Source organism: Lissotriton helveticus, chromosome 9, assembly GCF_964261635.1.
Source record: "Lissotriton helveticus chromosome 9, aLisHel1.1, whole genome shotgun sequence".
Taxonomy (NCBI): domain Eukaryota; kingdom Metazoa; phylum Chordata; class Amphibia; order Caudata; family Salamandridae; genus Lissotriton; species Lissotriton helveticus.
In genome coordinates this window covers 232,935,232-232,959,800 of record NC_136070.1, presented here as the reverse complement: position 1 = coordinate 232,959,800, position 24,569 = coordinate 232,935,232, and the positions used below count along the sequence as shown (strand labels likewise).

At 44.6% G+C, this 24,569-nt stretch overlaps 1 protein-coding gene across 2 annotated transcripts in view; it reads left to right on the top strand.

The window, feature by feature from the left end:
* The first annotated feature begins 4,779 nt into the window (after window positions 1–4,779).
* PAK6 (p21 (RAC1) activated kinase 6) overlaps window positions 4,780–24,569 on the top strand; it is a 387,653-nt gene continuing 367,863 nt past the window's right edge. The window contains exon 1 of one of the 2 annotated variants that reach the window (XM_078659784.1): window positions 4,780–4,904. The gene's annotated coding sequence lies outside the window, so the exon portion shown is untranslated. Of the gene's footprint in view, window positions 4,905–5,092; window positions 5,116–24,569 lie in introns of those variants that run through there. The other variant, XM_078659785.1, reaches the window with a different exon arrangement.

Sequence of the window (24,569 nt, the reverse complement as noted above, 5' to 3'; positions counted from 1 at the left end):
GAAGTGGAGGATGTGTGTTGCCGAACTTTACTACGTTGTGCACTTGCAACACCACTAATTGAGGTGGAGGTGGATGGAGGTACCTTCTGGCGAGAAAATTTGGAAGCGGTAGGTGGTGGTGTACTAGTTAACTGCATTTGTGGTGGTCCCGTTGTCACGTCGCCATCATCACGCTCAGCAGCATTTCTGGATAGGGTAAAAATGTCTGTTTGCTGCATGCCCGCTGAGGCTGGAGTGACGCCTATGATGACTGCGTCGTCGTCAGGAGAGTCTTCATCAGCAGGAGTATACGCCACTTCTTCTTCAGCATCATCATCACACTCCATAACTCTGAGACTTTCGGGGACCTTCCTTTTACGCTTAGCTACCTTTGTCAGATCATGGTGTGCCTCACTCTCAGACGGCAGAGGTGGTTCCCAATTTTCATCCATATCGTCAGAAAGAAGGGGGCTTGAAGAAGAAGTAGACACCATCCTTGATCTTTTCCTTGTTGGGTATCTGGAAGACAATGAATCATCAGGAGGAGTGGCTTCCTCATGTGATACCTCGGCTTGAATGTCGATTTCCTGATGTACCCCAACTTTGGTAGGAACAACTATTGTGGGCACTTGTGCCGCTCCATGCACCTCTGCTTGCGCCTCTCCTTGCGCCGCCTCTCCTTCCACATGTACTTGGGCTTGTACTTGCACATGTGGTTGTTGTTTCGGCTGTGGTTGTTGAACACTCGTCAGATGAGTTACAACAACCTGTGTTGATTGAGGGACATTGCTGCTACTTTCTTGCGATGAGCCAACATCACTGGTCGATGGTGATTGAACAACTATACTGGTTGCCTCTGCAGCACTCAAGGGTTTGGACCTAAGTTGGCGTGGTGGTGGTGGCACTGAGCCCAATGGAGCGGAGGTGCTGCTCCCAGCTTGGTCCCCAGCAGACCCCGCTGCTGCTGCAGGCGTACTTTTTTTTCCCAAAAAAAATGTGGCGTCGTCACACCAGTCTCCTTGGTAAGTGGCGCCAGTTGCTTCTTCTGCTCCTTACTGGCAACTTTCTTGCTAGAGGAGCTACGGGCAACTTTTTTTGGGGCCATCTTCTTCAGATGTCAGAACAGCAGGCCGCAGTTGCACAAGCTGCAGAGTTGTCTGTGGCCACACGTGACGTTGTGCTGCACACACCGCAGCAGGACTTCTTCCTGGCACTGGTGGTTCTCTGGTGCACCTAAAAACAATGGAAGACAGAGGAACATCAGTTATACACCCCAAAAAGTCGAAAAACACATAAAAATCAGCACAATCCCAGGCCATCCATGCCCTCAATGATGTTTAAATTCAAGAAGACACCCCACAGAAAGACTAGGCCCATGCACCACTCACTACCCCTGGGCATAATGGATGAAAGCTAGGCAAAATGGGTGCAGGCCTCAGAACACTGCCTGTCTTCAAAATGGCCCCTTGCACCCCAAGCACATGGCCAGGGCCTGCCTGTACCAGCACTCAAAATGGCCACCACCCACATGGCCAGTCCTCATCAACAGTAGACCCCAAAAAAACGAAAAACACAAAAATAATCACCACAATCCAATGCCATCCATGATGTTTACATTAAAGAGACCCCACAGACAGACTCAGTCCATGCACCACTCACTACCCCTGGGCAAAAGGCCCCAACAGCAGCCCAAAAAAATCAGCACAATCCCAGGCCATCCATGCCCTCAATGATGTTTAAATTCAAGAAGACACCCCACAGAAAGACTAGGCCCATGCACCACTCACTACCCCTGGGCATAATGGATGAAAGCTAGGCAAAATGGGTGCAGGCCTCAGAACACTGCCAGTCTTCAAAATGGCCCCTTGCACCCCAATCACATGGCCAGGGCCTGCCTGTACCAGCACTCAAAATGCCCACCACCCACATGGCCAGTCCCCATCAACAGTAGACCCCAAAAAAACGAAAAACACAAAAAAATCACCACAATCCAATGCCATCCATGATGTTTACATTAAAGAGACCCCACAGACATACTCAGTCCATGCACCACTCACTACCCCTGGGCAAAAGGCCCCAACAGCAGCCCAAAAAATCGAAAAAAAACACGAAAATCAGCACAATCCCAGGCCATCCATGCCCTCAATGATGTTTAAATTCAAGAAGACACCCCACAGAAAGACTAGGCCCATGCACCACTCACTATCCCTGGGCATAATGGACGAAAGCTAGGCAAATGGGTGCAGGCCTCAGAACACTGCCAGTCTTCAAAATGGCCCCTTGCACCCCAAGCACATGGCCAGGGCCTGCCTGTACCAGCACTCAAAATGGCCACCACCCACATGGCCAGTCCCCATCAACAGTAGACCCCAAAAAAACCAAAAACACAAAAAAAATCACCACAATCCAATGCCATCCATGATGTTTACATTAAAGAGACCCCCATAGACAGACTCAGTCCATGCACCACTCACTACCCCTGGGCAAAAGGCCCCAACAGCAGCCCAAAAAAATTGAAAAAAACACAAAATTCAGCACAATCCCAGGCCATCCATGCCATCAATGATGTTTAAATTCAACAAAACAGTTGTATCATGCACCCATAACTAATCCTGGTCCTACTGGATACTGTGGCTACCCACAATATATTTTATTTAATGTTATGAAAAAGTTCCAAAATTGTAGTTGCAGCAACTGTAATGCCCCAAACAAACTTACTTGTGAAAGTTGATTTCTAATCCAAAAGTGATCCAAAGAAAGTCAAAAAGGTCTCAAATCCAAATATCCAACAGCATCCAGAAAAAGTAATCATTCCAGGTCAAGATCCAAATGAAAGTGACCAGCACATGAAGAAAGCACTGGGAGGAGCCTGCTGGACAGGAACAGGAAGTTGGAGACTGTGGGGCACTTCCTTCCTCCCCCCCCCCCAAAATGGACTCCTTGCAAAAAAAAAAGTGCAGGCAAATGTCAACCTTAGGAGTTATTCTGATAAAAATCATCATTTTCAGAAGGTTTATGCTGCTTGCTGGTGGATTTCTTGTGCAGAATTGCAAATTTTGCAATTTCGCGAGTGCGAGATTGTTGCTGCCCGCCGCATCTACGTGTTCGCAATTGTTTACTCCCGCGATGCGTGATCAGGAGCCTTTATGACATACTCGCGTTGACAAACTCTCGCTGTGCAAGGTGGCGGGCGTGATGACGTAATCGCGGTCGACAAACTCCCACGGGATCACGCAGCAAGATCCAAAATGGCGCAGCACACGCAAACATGGAGAAAAACAACTCTTCAAACGCTGAATGACGGTAAGTGAACGCCGCGCGCCGCAATATTGTATTTGTCAAGCGCGACCAAGCAAAAAAAAATCCGCTGCGTGTGAATTTACGAATTTTCGGCAAATTCGCGAGAGTTTGCGGATCGCGAATTTGCTGAAAATCCGCAAATTCCGTGAGCGGAACGGATTTTACGCCCATGCTTACATATACCCCCCACATACGCAGAACCAGATCTGGCTGTTATGCCTTCGCCGGTTGGATTGACCGTCCCAAGGGGAAACAGCCTTTACAACGAGGTTTTTACCTCGTTGTGCCTGTACCAGGCATTTTTTAGCACGCATTTTTTACCGCTAATATGCATTTACAGCGCATGCCAATACAACACATTTAAGGTAAGTTGGTGGGGGGTGTCCCACCACAAATACATTGTTTTTAAATCTAAAACAATGTGTGGTATTGGCATGCGTTGTAAATGTATATTTGTGGTAAAAACATGTGCGCTAAAAAATGCGTGGCAAAGGCATGCAAAGTAATTACCTGTATTGTACTGTCGTACAACTGGCGCCAGCACACCAGCCTCCTCCTGACCCTTCACCAAGCCCCGACCCTGGCTCTACTCATATAGCTCCTGCACCAGGATAGCCTCTGGGGTTCATTGTGAGCTATACAAATACACTGAACATATCAAGGATCATGCAACAACCCAACATGGAGGTGCTGCGGACATAGTGATACAGAGAAGAGTTAAATTCAGTAGGAACGCAGGTCGGTGTTCATTTCCTATGGTTAATTGGATTTTGTGCGTGCACAACCAGTATGTTTTATGGTAATTCGAGAAATGTTCAATGGCGACGAAGTGTATACCACCCGAAATGCATTGGAACACTGAAGGGACAGTCGCATAATTATTGTAATACCAAGAATAATTGTGTGTTACGGATTAAAATATTCTGAAACGATCACAAGGTACCGGGAATGATTACTTCTTCTTACTACAATGGATATCAAAAAGTTTAAATTCATGAAGTAACGCGTGACGTGGCTCATTCGTGCCATGGGGGACGTATCCTATTGAAGGACACACAGTTACATTTCCTATGGTTGTCTCTTACGGAGTGTCACTATATAGCTGTCCTTAACCGGCACATAACAGAAGGCAGATGACAGACCACAGAAGGGCTACCCATTTGAAAATAATATTCAGCAAAATATAAAGGTCATACATCTCATGCACAGCACAGGCGGCCGCCTCGGTGCACTGCACGTGGAGCAGACACGGGGATGCTATTAGACACATTTCTGTCCGCCCCCGGCCTTCTCCCGGCAAATACAGCAAAAAGATGAGCCGAAAGCTTCTATTTTTGTCTGACTTGCGAATCGCGGGGTTTCATTTTTGTTAATGACATCACCATCCTCCCCATGGCAACTCGGTACGGTAGTAGAATTGCCAAGCAACACTTGAGTCACCCGGCGCAAAAATACAGGTTAATTCACCGAGGTTTCGGGGAATGACGGTGGCGCGAGGATGAAAGTGGTCGCCGCGTGAGCGCGCGCGGTCGGTCCTGGGGGAAGCGAGCGCCGCCCGCCCTGTGAGAGCGAGGAGAGAAGACGCGGGAAGAATGGCGCCCACCAAGTCTCCGCCTTCGTGACAGGTGAGCAGCCGCGGCCACGCTGGACTCTGTTGCCTGCCCCGCACCTGACTTGACCTCCAGCGCCGCGGACGGAGCCGGGAGGAGCGGCACCCTCTGCGCAGGTGCGCTGCGCCCCCGGAGGTGGGCGCCCTCCTTGGCCGGTGCTGGGAGGGCGGGTGCAGATGGCAGGTCCAGCAGAGAAAGGGGAAATGGTTGTCGCCTTGCTGGCCAGGTTTTTATTTTTATTTTATTTAATGCGATTTTACATAGCGCGAACTTTACCCGAAGGTGTCAGAGCGCTTTACATAAGAACCAGTTGCAAAACATAAGGATTTAGGATTACATGCGTTACATAAAAGATGCAAACAGGAAAAAAATTGCAAATGTAAACGAGTAGAGTAAAACTGCACACAGGAGGACCGCGAGAGCTCGTGTGGCATGCAATAGAACTACTCACATAAAAGTGGTTCCTTTGTTGCACAGCAACACAGGTTTTTCCTAATTCGACAAGTCGTATTTGGGAAATCCCCGTGGCTTGCTCCCGTCTTCCACACTTTTTACTCCCTGGCCATGGTTTTGTTCTCAGTGCTAAACCCAGAAGTAACATCTCTGCGATAATTGGCGCGTATTTGCAGAAAAGATACTTGGAAGTTCCATGCCTTTCCAAGAGGGATATTTCTGAGCTGGCTTGTTCTTGTTTGCCTTTGTTATACGCTAAACGTGTTTGTATAATAAATGCGATGTTTCTAGGATACAGATATGCTTGTTTAAGTACAAGGCAGTCTATAGCAGAATCGGATTGGGATCAAAATTAGGCACTAAACGAAAAATTGGTTTACACTTGTGGAGAATGTCAAAAGCAAATTCTTTTGAGTTGTCAAAAAAGTTTTATTTTTGTTCAATTTGATTAATAGCCTTACTTTTTATTTTCTCTCAATTGAAAATGGGACCCCCTCACAGTTCTGAAGATGACAAGGTAGCAGCAGACACCCGAGGCTCACCTGTCTCCTTCTGGAGACAAACATAGAGCCTCTTAAATGGCCCGACCTGTAATCTGGCTCCTTGTGCAACCCCCCTTTCACTCCACTGCTATGTAGCAGTAGTTCTAAGTGAGATGCTCAAAAACAGCATCACCACTTCAAAGCCTCATTGTCTCGCTCAGTGACTCAGAATGGGGGGAGACGCACCACATGTTGTTTCTGCTCGGTTTGGTCCATTGTCTTACTGCACATGACGGTAAGCTACCCAGGGTCATACTGTGGCCTGGCCTCTGCTCTAAGACCTCAGCAGCCTTTTGGGTTGTATTCTAGTTGCCAAGAAATCCCAGGGAGATGTTGGGAGTTTATTTGCAACTGACAAAAAGTTCCACCAGCTCACCTTTATCCACAGGCCCATTGGGCAATGGTTGATTGTCCGCCCTCCCAATCCGATCCTGGAGTTTTGTGTTCCTCCAAGCAGGAACCTATATTATGGACCAGAACTGGGGTAGTGCATGCTTCGGACACATAAAAACTGTGGCCAAAAAGCGCTTGTCCACCATTGCTTCGTATATGAATCCATGCTGTGTGCGCTTATGGAAGAATCTTAAAGCAGTACTCTCATGTTAGTCTCCTCAGACAACAGTGGTGCTGGAACAATTTTTAGGAATAGGGGTGCTGCCATAGATGTTAAGTCACTGAAATCATAGGAGTTGTAAAAAATCCAATCTTCGCTCAAAGAAAGAGTATAGCAAATGAGCCGCGCCGATTCGGCAAGAGAGTGGTAAGATTTTGGTATGTAGCCTGTGGTGCATTTTGGAGCACACTTTTACCAATATATTACTAAACCATGATGCAGTAGAGCAGTTTCATTTACAGACAGCACATTTTCCATTGAGAGAGCAACAACGTTTTTACTGAGATGCAGTTTTACTGATAAAACTATATGGTGCACTAACATTAACGTGTGGAATTCGGGTTTTAGCAAATATTTATCATTTGCACATCACCAAGTAAAGTGTTGTTATTTGTTTTTATCCAATTAAAGTATTTGTTTCCACCACACTTTAGAATTATAAAAAAAATGCTTTATTTGTGCTTTTATAGATGTTTAAATATTGTGTTAGAAAAATCTGACTTCCCACAGTCTTTCAAATCACACTACCTGTACCCCAGCAAGATTATTACATAGTTAACTTCGGGAAATCCTTTAACTTTGCAGCCAGAGAAAGAAAATTAAACACTAATCTATATGTTAAAAGAATGAGCAGCAGTTTATCGGCATGCTTGAAATTTGACCTGTGTCTTGAATGCATAGCAAACATGCCAAGACGAAAACATAATTTTAATGCATCTTCATTACTTAATCACTTACAAAACTCTAGTATGTTTGTTTTGGGGTTGCTGCGGCATAGACTGTGCCTTTCATGCCTCCAGGTTCGGTACAGCAGTGGGTCATCAAGTTACTTGATAGTTTCTTTCATTTGAATTAAAGGCTTTTGGAAAAGCGTGTGTACGAGGATTGACAGTGCCCACAGCACATTGTGTATCACTCTGCCTTTGGGGGAAGGTGAGAGCAAAAGGGAATGGTGTCCATAGAGGAGCACAGGTGACGGAAATGAGAAGGCAAAGAGTGAGCAAAGAAAGCTGTCAGGATGTAGCATTTGATTGAGAAGCCTGAGTGCCCAGTAATGTACTTTGGGGGATAACTATGAAATGACAAGGAATAATACTGAATGGGCTTGGACTAGGATCGAAGCACGCATGAGGGGGGCATGAAAACCTTCGGAAAATAAAGAGGGCTCTCAAGTAGGCGAAGGGGAAGTATTTTAAGTACTGATGAATGACAGGAAAGCATCTTGGAAGCAGCTTATTGCAGAGGGTGCAGTGGTAAAGACTAGTCATCAGAAACCTCTACTCGTCTCGGAGTAGTGGACCGGATACATTCGCAAACTTCATGAAGGTTGTGAGTAGTACATTTCCATAAATAACTACTACGGAGCATGACAATTCTCTCATAGGGAGAGTGGGCTCTGTGGAAAGAGCTACTTCCTAATTAAAACCTCAAGTGTGAGTGGTGAGTGTGGTAGTGAAGCGCTCACTAAGATTGTGGGTACAGGTATTCCCAGAAGTAAATGTGCATACATTGTCGGAGTCCTAGAATTGGGTGACGTTAGATCCTTATAAGGAAGGATTATAAACCAAGGTCTGAGAACTGTCAAGTTTTTAAGCCTTTTTGACACTTGTGCCCAAAAAATTGACTGAGATATGTATGATCATGGTCGTTGGCTAACGCGAGAGTGAGCTGAGCTGGATGACGGATATATACAAAGTTGCCGCCAGACAAGTGGATCCATTAGATGAATCCGGTGACGTAATTAGAGAGACGTCGTTGAATACTCAACAGGCGACTGTAGCTTCAGTCGAGAGGATTGAAGTTCCATACGTGTGGTTCTGAATTGTGTGCAACCTTCTCGTCCTGAGGATGGTCTCGTGGAACTAAGTTGGTGGAGACCGAAACGTCGACGCCTTTGCACCCTTTGTTTGTTATAATGAATTGATTTCTACATACGAACCAGATGAATACTGTTTGAACTGGTATTATTGTATGGCAATACTTTTGGAGGGGTCCATACATTTGTACAAAGGGGATATGCTAGTGCTGTAAAGAGAGAAGAAGATAACAGCATGTTTTTGGTTGCCATAGATGAAATGTGTATATATCAATGTGTGTGTATATAAATGAATGATGTACACTGTGGACTCTAAATGAAGCTTTGGACGAAATGAAATAATTTAAATATCAGTTTGCCTGTGATATTGATTATTCGATCACTGATCTGACGATATTGTAATTAAGAAATGTTTGGTAATAAATCCTCAAGGATCTTTGTTCTATGATTATATATACCCATTTCCTTGGGGAATATTGGGTTGCCCTGTTTTGTGTTAACCACACACTGACCTGGCAGTCTAGCCCATCGGGCACTGCCTGATTGCCCTATAGGCCAGTCCGACCCTGTGCAGTCGCGTTCCTGGTCACTCAAACAGCGTGAAGGCAGGGATGTTAAATCACATAGAATACTGAAAAGAAAGAGAACAGCCACTCCCTAGACTTCTCCATTACCTTTGATTAAGTTTGACATTTTATGCTCTGGTTGAAGTGAGGGACCTAGGGGATTTCCACAGGGTTGCCCAACATGATCATAAACAGGAGTTAAAAGGAGGAGCCATCCTGTAGTATACAGGAAGGGCCTTCAGCTAGTCTCTCAGGTCAAATGCAACTTACTGTAGTGTATATGCATGGTAAGCACTGCATTTTCATCATCAGTTTGGAGTTTGGAGTTTGAGGACTGCTCACAACTCTTTGCAAATCTGTATCAATTCAGGTCAAAAGGTACATAGTGTAAGACACCTTGTGAATTTCAGGCACCCACGCACATTGACTTGGGCAGATATGTTTGTCCTTGAGATTGCCATGCAGAGCTCCCCACAAGACTCTTTTTGCTGTTTCTGCTTGTCTCTCCTCTCTTATCCTCCACAACTGCAGACATATTTTCATTCAAACAAATTGTAAATGACTCTGGATGAGTGTGTGCAGAACTTGGTTGCCGATAGAGCACCCTACATTTATAGAGTACATTAAGTCTGTAGAGCATAGCTGGGTAGGATGGAGACTATAGCTGTGGCTTTTGTCTTATGTTGACTTTATTTATTAAGCATCAAATCATTGATATTAGTTGCCATTACACTGTGTGTTAGAACTAAATCCTTGAGCTACACTTAGCAGAATCTCAAGTTATAAGATTCATTTGTGATAAGAAATGTATTCCAGAGCTTTGCAGCCTGAACTCCCAAAGCAGTACAGCCAGTTTGGGATGTATGACGTTACAACGCATACTTTTACTCCGCGTACCATTACAACGCGGTATTTACAACGAATACCGTTACAACGCATAGCGCTTTGGGGTGCTGGATAGTGGTAAGTATAATTTACTATTCTAACTCCAGTCCCCGTGGACCCTAGGGAAGGTGTTGGATAGTAAATTAAACTTACCTCTTATCCTAGAGCGCCCCCCAGCGCAATGCGTTGTAATGCCATGCGTTGTAATGCCCGCGTTGTAATGGTAGTGCGGAGTAAAAGTTGCGTCGTAACGGGTGTATACCGCCAGTTTGGGATCTCAAGCTGATCAGAGATGGCAAAATGACTTATTTATGTGTAAATTATTAGCCATAAAGACAGTACCAGTTTAGTAGAATGTTTTGAGAGCGAGGCCTAAAGACCAAAATGGACAATCTTCTGTACAGATGTCTAGAATGACGGAGAGTGCTCATTTTAGAAGTGAAGGGCTGTAGGTTGAGCAGGTGCTGTGTGGCAAATGTGCAGAGTATGAGAGAAATGCAGAGTTACTAGGCACTGTCGATGGTCACTGAGAGATTAAGTGATTTGCCCAGAATCACAGGATGTTGCGCCAACGCCAAGACTCGAACATGGATCCACAGCTCCCGAGTCCTCAACTCTGCCCACTGCGCCACATCCTCTCTCTACATGGGTGGGAGCTCGGGTTTTACTAGCACTAATACCTTCATTTTTAAGACTGATAAACCTACACTCAAATACCTGTGTGAGGGTAAGAAAGGGAGACGGATCCTTGCTGCCACAGATGATTAAAAGAAGGAAGGGGGGTGGAACAAGGTTGGGCTTTGGTAACACTTCTTTTAAATATGTATGTCTCAAACCAACAAAAGTTCTGGGTGAGGTGGGTTGTTTCAGTCCCCACCCGAGTGCCATGCAGCTTTAAATTATGTGCTCTGCAGATGATGCATCTTTTTTTATTTCTACATTTGTATTGAATTTTTGAAACAGATCAAGTTCTAAGGGAAAAACTACAATTCCCCTTCGCTACATCCTATCTATATAAAGTAAACAGTTGGGGGCATGTGGGGAGTACAATAGTGTTAATCGTGTCATGGCGACCTGGCATGTGGGCCTAGACTAAAGCTCACACCCTCTGCAAGTGCACATGGCTGTCCTATAATGAACCTGTGAGTCATAGCCCTCAATGTGCCAGCAGTGTAGCACCGATCTCCCCCCTCTCCCAGGTCTTCCTGACTAAATGAGTCACATTACCACATCCTGATTATATGGAATCCACGGTCCCCATATCTGCAGATGTTACACCTTGAATTGGCCATAACATGATTGGGCTGTGACCGGTACAATTGTACAAAAATGAAGGCAGTGAGTTGTGGCAACATGCATGTGAGCTTTCGGTGTAAAAGTGAGGGATTGCAAATTAGGTGTTGCCAATAAATATATGTACCATGATGTGATATTCCTTCCAAATTATCATAGGGTGTCATTGATACAAAATAAAAAGAGGTAGGGAAACTATAATTGTGAAGGGCCCATTGTACCTGCATACATGATGCAGGGTATACAATGTTCATGGTGGTTAAAGTATTTTTATTTTCAGCCTCTTCCACTCCGCCGTCTCTGTTGGTCTCACTGCTATTGAGGCATCAAAGGCCTCTGATTTTTCTTAAACATAACCCTAAAAATGTTGAGTTTATTTTCTTTCCTGACTCAGCCATCATTACTGCTCCATCCTTAATTAATTTATCATGTCTCAAGGGGTCACTCTATTCTAGCCAGCAATCTTTGCTTTGAGTTTGATTCTTCACTTAATGCTCTATTTCTAAAGTAAGTCTTTGGATTCTTCCAAGATCTGTAAATAAACTGCTATTAACTTTCTTAATAGTAACTAACACCTGTCATTTACAGTGCTTAGAGAGGACATGCTTGTCGTATGCAGCACTATGAGACTTGAGTATTAATATTATTATGGCTTCTCTACCTTTCGCCTATAAGAAGCATCTGGCATGTAAACTCTGCTGGGGGTAGTGATCCCGAAATAACATTTACCAACCCACCACCACTCTGACCACCTCCAACTCTCCCTCTACCCCCAGAGAAATAAGAACACTTGTACAATTCAATTAGAACTGAGAAACTACAACACAGTCTTCTTTCCCTACTGCTGATATCTGCCAAGAGTCCCACCATTCCAGAGTTTCAATAACAGGGCCAGAAGACTTCCAGTGCTGCAACAGAAGTAGTATGGCTAAGGGCATACATCTGCTACTAACCGCTGCTCTCACCAAAACCAGGACTGGATAGTTACATGTGAGAAAGTTTCTCCTGTATAATTGTATGCAACTGTGTAATCAGCAAGTGCTGCCACTGTTCTGTTCTCTGTGCATTGCAACTCTGCTAAAGATGACACAAGAAGCCCAGTTGGCATATTTTGTTGCCCAGACATTCACACAGGATCTCTTCTATTTTATGTGGTTTAAGGCCCATAGGGGTACATGCATCAAGGTATTTTGCGAATGCAAACACTGGGATGCGCAAAAAAATTGGCCTTTTGCGAATGCAAAATGGTCTCCCCTATTGCATGAAAGTTATTTGGATTCGCAGTTCAAGTAATCACAATTTAGGCAATGCAAGACCATTCCCACCTATGGGCCTAGAGGCCCATAAGAAAGAATGGAGTCCCAATAGCAGATAGCGATTCCCTAATTGCGATTGCGATACTTAAGGACTCGCAATTAGAGATTTGCTATTTGTATCCTTTTTTGATGTATTGCATTTTGCGATTATCACCACTTGGTCTTCTCTGGACCCAGCCAACCTTGTTTGGCAGCTCAAGGATAACATATTTATGTGGGGAATTGAGCTGTTGCAAGTGCTTCCACCTCGTTATCACAGGCTACTGTTGCCATGCTCCAGCAACTTTAATCCACAAGACAGCAGGTTTCTGAGAGGAGCCATATGCTCAAATTTTGCAAGTATTTACCCACACCCTTGATACCCATAGGTGGGTACCCAGAGGGACACAACAGAGAAGTTATTTACCAAGCACAGTAGGCAGAAAGTGATATTATAAGGATGAGAACCTTGCAATTGTCTGCTCCAATGTGAAGCTATGTCAGGAAGTACAAAGTTTATCCTCTTGTGTGGAACCCCACTTCTTCTACTAACCTTAGAGGAAAGCGACCTATGCCACCTGGGCTTTGCCCATCGTACATAATTCGGCTCAAGTACTTGATGTAGCAAATGTGGTGTTCCTGCAACACTTTCCTTTCAACAAGCCGAAAGTTATATTTTTACGTCCAGGGGAACCAGGAATCTGACATAAGACTGGCACTATCACAGGATAACATTACATCATCCCAATTTCAAAGTGGACGTGAGTCATGTTGCTATCATTGGCAATGCCCAAAACCTTTCCTTTTTTGTCTGGAATGTGGCAGGTATTAAAGGGAAAATTGGGAACGAGTCACAGTTAGGTTTTGTGAGCTACTTTGTGATGTTGTGTTTTCAGGAGAGATGGTCGTGCTGCCTGTCCATATTAATTGTTTCAAAACATTCCATTTACCAGCCATTCTATCCTCTTGCATCCGTCCAAGGGGGGCCTGGCAATTTATCTCTCGGCCATAGCTAATTGCAATTTTTTTTCTACGAAGCAGTTACAACATTTTATCAGGTCCTTCTTGAATTTGTGTCTAGTTTTCGATTGGGCATTGTTAACTTTTATAACAACATTCCAGTGGCAGACAAAGGTCATATTTTGTCAAAACTGGATCTGGATCTTGACTTGGACTCCCTCAGCCCTAGAGGTGGCAACGAGCTGGGTTTGCTGTGGGGTGTGGTTTTAATGTCCATCTTTGACCCCACTGCATAAAGATGCTTGTGGCATAACAGATTTTGAAGGGAATCCTATATTTAATTTTTCCCATGATATTCTAGGTAACAAAATTAATCACCTGATGGCGAAATTTAACACATTTGTGGGTAAGGGCAAAGGTTCTGGAATCAACTATATTCTACTGTCTGCAAATTTCGTTGTTAACGTTAGAGAACAGCAACTATAAAATCTTGCTGTGAGCGATCATCTTCCCCAAAGCCTAGTTGTTCACATGAATAACTGGCAGAAGACATTTTGTTCCACCAGAAGAGTCACCGGTATCTCTGCTGAAAAGAAAAAGGGATCCCGTATTAAGTAGGAATTTGTTAATGCTGAAACGTTTACATCCCAATTGGTCATGGTTACTCGCAATTTGTTTGCTATCTGTGTAGATGCTAAGGTTAATATGAAGAGAGCGTTCATCACTCTCTCAGAGGGAGTATCAGGAGCCTGAGCGTAGAGCAGCACAACCAGGACCTGAGAAGAATAGGGGATAGTTCGAATCAGTATGCTCCAGATCTCACAAAGAGTTAATGGTCTCTCTTTTAAAGTGGCCTTGGTCTGTCCCCAAAGTTGCTCGCTTTAGGAAGGCCTATAAAAGGGAGACCGCACAAATGAAAAATGCCCTTAGATTAAAAGCCTGGGAGGATCTTCAAGAAGCAAGCTTTAAGAATGATCTGAAGGCCTTCAGGACAATTATAATCAGCTGTTCATTAAAAGCCACGAAGAACTCACAATTTAATCTGCTATATCTGGCGATGAGTAGGCTATTTTGGGGGGGGAGGTTTGGTCGAACAGGGTTGAAACAGGTACTGATAACAATTCCCCCTACTATAGCAAAGGACTGTTTTCTCCTCAAGTACTGCCCCTCAGTGGTTGATGTGATAGTGACTATTAGATCTAGCCCCTGTGGAAAAGCCGCTTGCTGTGCAGGGTCCCTTTAGACCTAATTAAGAGCAATTTAGTTTTGTGAGCCCCCTTGATAGCTAAAGTTTTTAGAAAAGCTAGCACTTCCACCAAGATTCCCTCATAGTCCAACTAGATAATCATCTCAATCTCCAAGAAAGGGAACTCAGAGGCCCCTAGTTGTTATCGCCCAATCTTTCTCCTGGACTCTACTGTAAAGGTTCTGGGCCGTATTTTACTCTCTCGTCTGCAGGCATGGGTGGAGGAGAATGGTACCTAAATGGATATCCAGTATGGGTTCAGAAGAGGGATGGGGATGGAAGATCAATGCATCAACCTTTGCCTTTTCTGGGGGTAATATGCAATCACCAAGCGTGGTGCCCTGCACTTGGACTTCCTGGATCTGTCTAGTGCCTTTGATTGTGTATCGCACACAAAACTATTGGGCATGATGGAAGACCTGGACATTGACAGATCCTTCAATAATACCATCAGAGAAATGTATTGTGACTCAAATGCTGTAGTAAGGTTCGGGTTGGGGAAGAGTGCTCTGAGATGCTCAGGGTGCACAGGGGTGTAAGACAAGGGCATGTCCTTGCCACTTCCCCATTCTCCCTCTATATCAACCATCTGGACACGGAGTTGGTATTAAGGTGCAGGGACATGCCACAGATTGGAAAGCGTCCAGTACCAGCTCTATTATATGCTCTTCTTGAATGCCTTCAGCTCCTTTATGGAGGGGCTGAATATGAGGATTAACACTAACAAGTCCTTTGTAATGTCCTGTGGGTATATGAGGGACCTGAGACCAACCTTCAGGCTTCACACTACTCCTGTAAAGCACATGGATAATTTTAGTAAGTTAGTGATAACCTTTATCCACAGAGGTTCCTTGCTTCCACAGTTAGAGATCAGGAATAACCAACATGTAAGGAGTATTAACACAGTTTTCTCCTTTGCTGCTAGATTTGGTGAAAGATCATTTGCTCACAATCTGACCTTTACTGTGCAAAATATGTTGGTACAGCAATACACGGGGTAGGGTCTGGGGCATACAGGCATGATTGCGCTTAGAGGTTACAGAAAATAAACGTACCAATGCCTTATTGGCTCGCCCACCGTCCACTGCCTCCTTTATCAGTCATAGGGAGTTAGGGCTTCTACATCTTGAAGATATCTTAAGGACACAATCAATAACGCTTTGGTGAAGGGTTTGGTTCAATGAGACCCTCTCCCTAAATAGTATAATAACTGAGTACTGTTTCTCTCTGTCTCCGGCTTAGAGCTAAGGGACATTGCCGTGGCTGTGGGCAGCTAGTACTTGTTTAAAGACCCTTTATGAACTTTGTATATGGTGGACAAAAAACCACTCAGGACAATGTGCTATACCCATTGGGAGGATGATAGATGGCAAAGGGTATCTGAACTCTCCTCTATTGTTTCGTATATGCAGCTCAAGCCACTTAAGAACATTCAAACATTCTTGCTGTACGACGCACAGCACTATCGGCACTTCATTATACTCAGGTTACGATGTAGCCTATTTCATAGACTAGTTACCGATCCCTGGTGCAATGATTGGTCGCAAGATCTCCTTCCCGGCCCATATGATCAGAAATCAGCATTAATCACTTTACATGTGATGTTTTTTTGCACTTTCTATTCCTAATATTGGTCTTCTATCCTAAAGCCGTTATTGATTAGGTACTCTCTGTGTCATTGCACAGAAGCACTGCACTTTTTACACTCCATGACTCCAGAGGAGATTGTGTTTACCATATCTGCTTTCCTGAAGCTGGTGCTTAAGGCAAGGAAATGCTTGGGTAGTTCTCTGTATGGTTGTGCACCTTTTCTGTATGATTCGGTTTTAGTTGCACTTCTGCCCTTATGCTTCTAGGTATTAAGACATTTTTATAATATTGATGTGACGTACTGTGTTAACGGTAATTTTAGTTTAAAGATGTTGCAGGGTGCGACATGTTACTTATGATCACTTATGCTGTGGCTTGTTCTAGTGCCATAGAAGGTTGTAGGTAGGTCTCTAAATTGATGTTACTACAGTCGAGGCACTTTGCGATCTGTGTTTTATTTTTCATTCTAAATCGAATGACTACCCAGAAGGGCCTCCCAGTGCTAAGTTAGCTTTCAGGTTACATAGTCTAGGCAGACATATTAGCTGAAAAGGGTCGTTTTTAACCATTTTCTGTGGGCAGGGAAGGCGATTGAGTGCCCTCCACTCCTAGTTTTCTTTGATCCTGGGGAATATGAATAGTTACCTGTTATTTTACAATTTCCACCCGTTACACATTATAAAATAACAGGTCCTGAAGAAGATGTTTTAGAAATTAATAATTCCATTGAAACGTACGTCGACCAGAAAGAGTAAGACACCCCAGCTATCAGCACAGCAATCGAGGGTTGATTTTATCACCCAGATTTTTTCCATCTGTGCATGCAGTGTTGTTCTGGGGTGTAGAGTGTGAGTGTACTGTGTGTAAGGGATGTGTTTGTAGAGTAGATAGAGGTGTGAGTGTGTGTGGGGGTGTGTTGAACCATATTTATATTAAGACAGCTGTGACCTTACAGATGTTGAAATCAACTGTACTGTATTATTTGAATAACGAAGATAGCCACATTTTTGTAAAAAACGGTAATACTTATTGAAAAGAGTCATGTATTCTTTTATAATCTAAAATATCAGAAAAATAAGGGGGAACAATGAAATAAAATTTGTAATAAGGACTAACTGTTTTGTGTGGAGAATAATGTTCTTTATGCCCTACCTTTGAGCTTTGATAAGCCATTAATCAAAGAAATGTAGGTCTAGAGGGCTTGTTACTTTTGTAGTGTTAACAATGACATGTTTCCATGATGGTGGAACAGTCCCATACTGTAGTGAATGGTTAAACAGGTCTGCAAAATGGATGTCACTACTCTTCCCCCTTTTAATATCATATCCGAGGGAGCAGGATCCTGCGGAAAAATGCTTATTTTTGTTGTTGTTTGTTCTTTGTACTGATAACATGCAACATCTGGGGAGGCTTAGTTACCCCACCATCCCCTACAAGTGTGAGGATGATGTTATACCTTCTCCAAGAAGAAATTGACAAGCATGTTACATGTTACACTGAGATTCAGACAGAGGCAGACCAGATGTTTTATTAGGGTTTCATCAAGCTGTTCACCAAGTTGAACAGTTCTTTGGATGAGTTAGATGCATTTTCAATCTTGGAGGAGAAATAGTTAACTCTAGCTTCCCTACTGCCGTAATGATATTTTTATTTGCCTTCTTATAGTTATCCTTACATGTTTCGTCGTAGCTTTTTCCTCTATACCCTTTATAAGATTGTAGTTTCTTTTTTCAATTCTAAAATTTCTGTTGAGGACTATAGTGCCCACCCCAGGGCGTTTGGTCTTTTGCTGTTTTAACGGAGCTAGCTTATTTAGGGCATTCAGAATCCACGCCTCAATTCTGGTGTCTCTATCTGCGTATTCGCCAGCCATTTTGTGAGTGGAATTGGTAACCCTGTGCTCCCATGCTCCTATGTCCAGCTTTAGCCAGCTTCGTCTTAGTCTGGGTTGGTGTGGCGACTTTGCTACTTGTTTGCATAATTGAAAAGGTATTATTTTATCAGTCTACCAGTAAATATCTACAGGGTCCCTGGCGGCCAGTTCAGGTATATTTGTATATATTGGGCCAAGTAGGGGACCTTGTTTCTGGGTAGGGGTCTCGACCTGTTGTATCAATTGAACTGCTGCTAGGTCCAGTATAACGTTTTGGAAAGCTTTTTGCAACTTCACAGTTTTGGTTCTCTAGGTGGAGGTTTAAATCTCCTAGAATCGAAAAAGTGTCTTTCAGTAGACTGTGTTCTGCCACAATGTCAGGGAGGGTCTGAAGGAACTGGGTGACGGGATGGGGTCCCCGGGGAAATATCCACCCAGGTAGAGAGGGGCCACGCAGGCCCCTTCCTATTTTTATTATTATTATTTTTTTTTTATAGCATGAGGCCTGGCCCTGGGGGATAGGGTGGCTACGGGGCCCCCCTTCCTTAAAAAATAAAAAATAATAATAAAGAAAATGGTCAGGGGGTGGGGTCCCCGGAGCAGAAATCGGACTCAGGAGGGGGGCTGCGTGCCCGTTACCTTTTAATTTTATATCAAAAAATGAATGGGTCAGGCCCCAGGGATCAGGTCCCCGGGGCCCAAAATGGTCAGAGGAAGATGGGGCCACACCCCCTTCCAAAAAAAAAAAAAAAAAGGAAACCAGCAACTCCGCCCCTTTTCTCCACTACTCTGCAAACGCGGCTCCTGGTGCGCTCTTAGTTGGGGGGTGATGTCCCCTTCGATGCTGAGGGTCCTTAGAGGCAAACTAGCACACCTGTTACCTCCAGTAATCCCCACACAGTGGGATTGCTGAGAGGTGGTTGGAGGCCATGCCCCTTTTTACACCACTCTGCAAACGCGCCTCTTGGCTCACTGCTGGTGTGGCGATGAGGTCTCCTTGTGTCCTGAGGACTAGAGTGGACTTCATCCCCCAAGCAGCAGTGTGCCTGAAGGCACATTTGCAGAGTGGTGGAGAATGTGGGCGTGGCTTCTGACCACCTCTCAGCAATCCAGCTGTGTAGGGCTTACTGGAAGTAACAGGTGGGCAAGTTGGCCCCCAGGGACCCTCAAGAGGCAAGGGGACTTCATCCCCTAAACAAGAGCACGCCAGGAGGCACCTTTGCAGAGTGGTGCAGAGTGAATGATGTCACTAACCATGTCATGAGTTATGTAATATGTGACGTCAACAGCAGTGCATTACAGGGGCCTGAGTTAAAGTTAGCACAGCCAACTATAACAGCTGAATTTCTCAGGTTTTGTACAAGTGAAATGTCAGCCTAACTATAACGTCTCTGTAACCTTTGTTTTTTTTCTGTGAATTTCTAAGGTATTTAACTATAACGTCCCAGAATCCTATGGATATATATATATATATATATATATATATATATATATATATATATATATATATATATATATATATACACACACACGTAATAATGAGGAGAAATAAATATATATATCCTCGTTATGCCTCCCTGGGCAGGTGTAGCATTGTGACGCTTTCCCAGGTCTACCTCTATTGGTAAATGTGGGAATGCACCCAAATCCATGGATGGATGCGTGGGAACACCCCCCCTCCACCCATAGAACGCTTCCCTGGAGCAGAGTAATGCAAGGCAGTGATTTGCGCCGACTTGTGTTACTCTTGATTTATCAAGCCATGCAGGGCCACAGAAGGTGACATTGTGTAGCTTGATAAATCTGACTTTAGTGTTGCGTCGCATGGCGCAAGGGTGATGTAACCCATTTCTAAATATGGGCCTTTGTCCCTTTCTATCTCAGCATGGACAGCACTATGCTAATCCTATCCTTGAAAACATTCGTAGAAAAACATATATTTGAGATGAGTAGATCAGTGTGTCTTGTATGGTGTTGTAGGGTGCTCTATACAGGAGGTGCTCTCCACCCAAACTTAACTACCCAGAGTTCTCTGCATAATTGATGTGACACCCTAAGCCTGAAAAGGTATTGTTTTGCTATCCATATCTATCTATCTATCTATATATATATATATATATATATATATATATATATATATATATATATATATATATATATATATATATATATATATTACCTACTGGCGGTCGCCAGTAGGTATATATAGTTAGGATTTTTTCTCTATGGGATTTTTGAAAATTCTATGTCTAATAACTTTGGCGTTTGTGGACGGAATTGGCTGAAATTTTCAGGAAAATGGAACATTTTGTTTCTGAGCAGCCCCTGAAAATTTGGGGGGGGTTTTGTCAAGGGGGGGCCGAGAAAAAAGGGGGTCCCAAAACGCGTTTTTCCCATGCAATTTTCCATAGGGCGGTTGGCCTCACTTTTAGCCCGAACGGCTGAATGGATTTCCACGAAACTTGGCAAAATTGTAGGGACTGGTAGCCCGATGTGCCTTTGCTAGGTCTCAATATATGTGCTCCAGTGGATTTTGATAAATTAACGTTCAAAAAAATATATATATCTGTAACAGCGCTCCGGGTAGCGCCCCGGTTCGCGTACTTGACGCGTAACGGAACTTCGCGAAGCGAAGCTGATTGGCTTTCTGGTGTCTGTCAACATTCTAAACAGTCCGGAGCGGCCGCCATCTTGTCTCTCGGTAGGATCGAGAGACAAGAGGAGGCCAAAACAAAGGGGGAAATGAGCATAAGGGGGCATAGTAGATCCTCCCTGGCCCCCTAGGTTTGATGTGGAGGCTTTGAAAGGGCCCCGCGGGGCAAAAAAAAAAAAATCTTTTTTTTGCGTGGGGAGTGCCCGGTACGCGCACCGGGAAGCGGTGTGGGAAGCGTACTATGAGGGAAAAAGAATGATAGACTTTTCAAATATTGTATGTTTATTGATTGTTCGTTTTGTTGTTTTTTTTTTGTTTTTTTAATTTATTTATTTTTATATTTAAACGGGGACGTTTCGGACATTCTACTTTTGTGCAATGGGCGGTGGTAATCTAAATGATGAGGGTGGTGTTACTAAGGCATTAAAACAAAAAACCACTGACATATAGTTCCCTTTTAAGGGTCAGATTAGGGGACATCAGTCGTTTTACCTGTCCTTTCTTTCTCAGCCAATTAAGTTCCAACATTTTACAGAAAGGAGAGGTAGTAATATGGCAAAATATGATCGTTTTGTTTCTATCAATTTGTTCAAACACTGTCGTGTCTAAAGCCAATTATACCTGTACCACAGAGAGTCGTTCCTAAGTAAGGAAAGTGCTATATTCTTTTTCGTCCTTCACATGCGGATACCATGTTCGGGCTTATTTTTCTCATTCCATTAACCGTTCGATCAACGCCTCTGTCATACAAAATTGCAAAAAACACAGTTGATGGACAGAATGTAGAACAATGTCATACATTCACCCCAGTACAGAGATCTGGGCCTAAATCCATCGTTTTTTTGCACTCCACACCACCCTGGGTTAGACACTGGCTATATGCAAATCAGCTCTGACCCTGTGCCTCATGGGAACAGTCCAGTCCGAACTACCAAGCCATGTCTTTCCCAGACCGGAATCAAGCATCCAAGGACCGGTTTCTGGCTATCAGCCTTCATCAGCCTGGATAGCTTGACTCCAGTGGTGTGGAGAGCCTGGGACTCACGTCTGAGCATACCCAGCCCACTCGGGGTGAAAATTGCAAAAAACACAGTTGATGGACAGAATGTAGAACAATGTCATACATTCACCCCAGTACAGAGATCTGGGCCTAAATCCATCGTTCTTTTGCACTCCACACCACCCTGGGTTAGACACTGGCTATATGCAAATCAGCTCTGACCCTGTGCCTCATGGGAACAGTCCAGTCCGAACTACCAAGCCATGTCTTTCCCAGACCGGAATCAAGCATCCAAGGACCGGTTTCTGGCTATCAACCTTCATCAGCCTGGATAGCTTGACTCCAGTGGTGTGGAGAGCCTGGGACTCACGTCTGAGCATACCCAGCCCACTCGGGGTGAAAATTGCAAAAAACACAGTTGATGGACAGAATGTAGAACAATGTCATACATTCACCCCAGTACAGAGATCTGGGCCTAAATCCATCGTTTTTTTGCACTCCACACCACCCTGGGTTACACACTGGCTATATGCAAATCAGCTCTGACCCTGTGCCTCATGGGAACAGTCCAGTCCGAACTACCAAGCCATGTCTTTCCCAGACCGGAATCAAGCATCCAAGGACCGGTTTCTGGCTATCAGCCTTCATCAGCCAGTGTCTAACGCCAGTGTTATCATCAGCCTTCATCAGCCAGTGTTAAGCGCCGGGACGCCTCTTGGCTGCGGCATCCGTGCGCTTTATAAAATAAAATAACATAACATAACATAACATAACCCAGGGTGGTGTGGAGTGCAAAAAAACGATGGATTTAGGCCCAGATCACTGTACTGGGGTGAATGTATGACATTGTTCTGCATTCTGTCCATCAACTGTGTTTTTTGCAATTTTCACCCCGAGTGGGCTGGGTATGCTCAGACGTGAGTCCCAGGCTCTCCACACCACTGGAGTCAAGCTATCCAGGCTGAATGAATGCTGATAGCCAGAAACCAGTCCTTGGATGCTTGATTCCGGTCTGGGAAAGACATGGCTTGGTAGTTCGGACTGGACTGTTCCCATGAGGCATAGGGTCAGAGCTGATTTGCATATAGCCAGTGTCTAACCCAGGGTGGTGTGGAGTGCAAAAAAACGATGGATTTAGGCCCAGATCATTGTACTGGGGTGAATGTATGACATTGTTCTACATTCTGTCCATCAACTGTGTTTTTTGCAATTTTCACCCCGATTGGGCTGGGTATGCTCAGACGTGAGTCCCAGGCTCTCCACACCACTGGAGTCAAGCTATCCAGGCTGAATGAAGGCTGATAGCCAGAAACCGGTCCTTGGATGCTTGATTCCGGTCTGGGATAGACATGGCTTGGTAGTTCGGACTGGACTGTTCCCATGAGGCACAGGGTCAGAGCTGATTTGCATATAGCCAGTGTCTAACCCAGGGTGGTGTGGAGTGCGAAAAAACGATGGATTTAGGCCCAGATCATTGTACTGGGGTGAATGTATGACATTGTTCTACATTCTGTCCATCAACTGTGTTTTTTGCAATTTTCACCCCGAGTGGGCTGGGTATGCTCAGACGTGAGTCCCAGGCTCTCCACACCACTGGAGTCAAGCTATCCAGGCTGAATGAAGGCTGATAGCCAGAAACCGGTCCTTGGATGCTTGATTCCGGTCTGGGAAAGACATGGCTTGGTAGTTCGGACTGGACTGTTCCCATGAGGCACAGGGTCAGAGCTGATTTGCATATAGCCAGTGTCTAACCCAGGGTGGTGTGGAGTGCAAAAAAACGATGGATTTAGGCCCAGATCATTGTACTGGGGTGAATGTATGACATTGTTCTACATTCTGTCCATCAACTGTGTTTTTTGCAATTTTCACCCCGATTGGGCTGGGTATGCTCAGACGTGAGTCCCAGGCTCTCCACACCACTGGAGTCAAGCTATCCAGGCTGAATGAAGGCTGATAGCCAGAAACCGGTCCTTGGATGCTTGATTCCGGTCTGGGAAAGACATGGCTTGGTAGTTCGGACTGGACTGTTCCCATGAGGCACAGGGTCAGAGCTGATTTGCATATAGCCAGTGTCTAACCCAGGGTGGTGTGGAGTGCGAAAAAACGATGGATTTAGGCCCAGATCATTGTACTGGGGTGAATGTATGACATTGTTCTACATTCTGTCCATCAACTGTGTTTTTTGCAATTTTCACCCCGAGTGGGCTGGGTATGCTCAGACGTGAGTCCCAGGCTCTCCACACCACTGGAGTCAAGCTATCCAGGCTGAATGAAGGCTGATAGCCAGAAACCGGTCCTTGGATGCTTGATTCCGGTCTGGGAAAGACATGGCTTGGTAGTTCGGACTGGACTGTTCCCATGAGGCACAGGGTCAGAGCTGATTTGCATATAGCCAGTGTCTAACCCAGGGTGGTGTGGAGTGCAAAAAAACGATGGATTTAGGCCCAGATCATTGTACTGGGGTGAATGTATGACATTGTTCTACATTCTGTCCATCAACTGTGTTTTTTGCAATTTTCACCCCGAGTGGGCTGGGTATGCTCAGACGTGAGTCCCAGGCTCTCCACACCACTGGAGTCAAGCTATCCAGGCTGAATGAAGGCTGATAGCCAGAATCCGGTCCTTGGATGCTTGATTCCGGTCTGGGAAAGACATGGCTTGGTAGTTCGGACTGGACTATTCCCATGAGGCACAGGGTCAGAGCTGATTTGCATATAGCCAGTGTCTAACCCAGGGTGGTGTGGAGTGCAAAAAAACGATGGATTTAGGCCCAGATCATTGTACTGGGGTGAATGTATGACATTGTTCTACATTCTGTCCATCAACTGTGTTTTTTGCATCTGTCATACAAAAAGCATTCTTTTATTGACCCAGTCGTGCGCCACACATACCTTG